The sequence below is a fragment of the Lactuca virosa genome, chromosome 5 (genome assembly GCF_052849685.1).
Source record: "Lactuca virosa cultivar CGN04683 chromosome 5, Lactuca_virosa_CGN04683_v6, whole genome shotgun sequence".
Taxonomy (NCBI): Eukaryota; Viridiplantae; Streptophyta; class Magnoliopsida; order Asterales; family Asteraceae; genus Lactuca; species Lactuca virosa.
The window spans coordinates 34067518-34070613 of record NC_136430.1 but is presented as its reverse complement, the minus strand read 5'-3'; the positions used below and the strand labels follow the sequence as shown (position 1 = coordinate 34070613).

Genomic DNA, 3096 nt, shown 5'->3' with positions numbered 1-3096 from the left:
ATTCAACCATAGGAATAAGTAAGTCGAACCTGAACAGAAGTCTCCTAAAATATTGAATTTAGTTGATTTTTATTTGTTTAGCTGTTAATTTCTTTGTTTAAGTGTTAGATAAGATCTTAATTTTCTAGTCTTGCAAAACTAGATAAAACCCCTTTTCTTTTATTTTATTTTTTTTAGATAATTTAGTAGTTAGTTTATTTACCGTTCCCTGTGTTCGATACCCTGCTTGTGTAATTATACCACCAATTGACAGGTACATTGCATTTTGTGTGTCTAAATTATATTTAAAAAGTAGGACTAAAACTAGTGAAATAAACACACATCAAGTTTTTGGTGCCGTTGTCGGGGAACGGTTCTAAAGTAAATTTTAATTGCTAGTATTATCGATCCTTTGTTTGAGAACTATCTTGCACAAAGTTATTGTTTTAGTAAATTAGTTATTAGGATTGAGTTTTAGTTTTTCTGTTTTTAGGATTTTAGTTCTAATTTTTTTTTTGTTTTACCTTTGACTCGTCGAGTACAGTCGCAGCTACTCGACGAGTCCATCGCAATAATCCAGTTTCGTTTTTAGTTTAGTTTTGTTCTTTTTACGCGTTTTTTCTGTTTATTTCAGGTATTTTATGACCCGAGGATCGAACTCATCTTTGGTACCACCTCTTGAAAACCCGTAATCAGCTTTGAGGAGGAATAACGAGAAGACCGTTGAAGAGACTAACCCGCCAAAGAAATCACCTTTCAAGGACCTTAAATCAGTCTTTGGAAAGAAGAAAAGCAAGAAAGTGGGTGAGTCTAGCAGCCAAAAGAGCAAAGAAAGCAAGATAGAAGGCTTTGGATATAACCCCAATCCAAAAGAAACCGAAGAAGAAACTGAAACAGAAACCGAAGAAGGAAGCGACATAGAAGGCGAACCCGATAACACCATGGCTAACATTGCTGATCTCACCATGGGTGAATACAAGAAGAGGATGTGTGATGATACCGGGTCGGGACTAGTGTAACCTGCAATTCCAGCAACAGCTACCTTCGAGCTAAAAGGCCACATACTCGCTCAACTCAAGGACATCCCTTTCTACGGGAAAGATCACGAAGACACGTACAAGCACATCGACAAGGTCAACGACATAGCCGACTATTTCAACATCCCGAACGTTCCTCGCGAGACTGTTTTGCTTCGTATGTTACCTGTCACATTTAAGGGGGATGCGAAGGATTGGCTGAAATCACTTCCCCCGGGATCCATCACCACATGGGAAAAAATGTGTGAAGAGTTCATTGACCAACTTTTCCCTCCTTCAAGAATAGAAAATTTAAAGAAAGCCATTGCTAACTTCGAGCAACAATCGGGTGAGTCACTATATGAGGCGTGGGAGAGATATAAAGGCTTGTTGAGGAATTGCCCCCACAATGATTTGAACGTTCAACAAGAAGTATCCATTTTCTATGATGGAGTAAATGTTACCACTAGACAACTCCTTGACTCTCAAGGCCCATTGACAAAGAAAAATCCGGCAGAAGTTAAGGAACTCATTGAAGAATTCTCTAAGCACTCTAGAAAATATCATAACCCAAGGAATGACTCAACTCGAGGGGTGGTGAACTCTATTTCCGATGACATGGCAGCAATGATGGAAAAATTAGAGAGCATGGATCGAAGAATGACTAAGATGGACCAATCTATCCATTCCATTAGAGTGGGATGTGACAACTGTAGAGGGCCTCACCTTACTAAAGATTGTGATCTTGATGAGAACGGGAATCGAAAAGCCCACGTGTGTTATTCAAGTGGTGACAGATATGATGATGATTGGCGAAAACCCAAAAAAGAGTGGCTACCGTATGATGAGTACAAGAAGGCGAAGGAGGAAAAGTATAAGCAAAAAGCAAGAGGTTTTTATCAAAAGGAGGAGTCGGTGCAAGAAAATAAATCTGATTTGGAAGATATGTTTACAAGATTCGTAGCCGCATCCGAGAAAAGGCATAACGATACTGATGCTGCAATAAAAGATCAACAAAACATGTTGAGCGAGCACCAAATTATGATGAAAGATCAACAAGCCCTACATAGGAATCAGCAAGCCTCCATTCTCAACATTGAGAAGCAGCTAGGCCAACATGCACAACAAGTGAACTAAAGACAACCAGGTGGACTTCCAAGTAATACCGAAAAGAATCCAAGGGTGGCTCAAATAAATGCAATAACAACAAATTCTGATAAAAAGTTCACTCCTTTAAGTCCAATCCGGAAAGAAGAATAAAAACTGGTGCAAGGGAAAGAAGAAAAAATCACGAATCGCATACAGTGACATCAACTTGACTAGTCCTAGACAGGAACTCGATGAGTCCAAGGTCTGATGACAAAAACGGCTTTTTTCTAAAACCTTACCAGCCTCCTTTGCCATTTCCGAGCCGAGCCGTACAAGGTGAACAGATTCAAGAGTATAGGAAGTTTATAGAGCATATAAAGGCACTCCAAGTGAACATCCTGTTCATTGAAACGATAATTCAAATGCCAAAATATGTAAGCTTGCTTAAGGGCCTCTTTACGAATAGAAGGAATATGACAGAAGTAGCAGAGATAGTTTTGAATGAGCTGCCAGAAAAGATGGGCGATCCGGGAAGCATCACTATACCTTGCCAATTTGGAAATTTAATTACCACTTGTGCGTTGACCGATTCGGGTGCTAGTATAAATGTTATGCCATATTATTTCTTCAAAAAGCTAAACATTCCGGAACTAAAGCCCATTCAAATGACAATACATCTAGCCGATAAAACAATATTACATCCAAGGGGAGTATGCGAAGATATTCTCATCAAGGTGGATAAATTAGTGTTCCCTGGTGACTTCATAGTATTGGATATGGATGAGGATCATGAAGTCCCCATCATTCTTGGGAGACCATTTTTGAATACCGCTTGTGCTTTAGTAGATGTGTGCAAATCTAAACTAACACTTAGGGTGGGTTATGATTTGGTGATTTTTAAAGCCGATCAAGAAAAGAAGCATGTAAAGCCAAGAGAAGATAAGACTTCCTCAATGGATTTGGTTGATGAAGTGTTAGAAAAAGACCTGGCACTTTGGCAAGAAAATAATCC

General features: G+C 39.1%; 1 non-coding gene across 1 annotated transcript; it reads right to left on the bottom strand.

The window, feature by feature from the left end:
* Positions 1-1303: 1303 nt before the first annotated feature.
* Positions 1304-1411, bottom strand: LOC145118030 (small nucleolar RNA R71). Its single transcript, XR_013713014.1, has one exon. It is a non-coding gene; the product is annotated as a small nucleolar RNA R71 (small nucleolar RNA).
* Positions 1412-3096: the final 1685 nt, after the last annotated feature.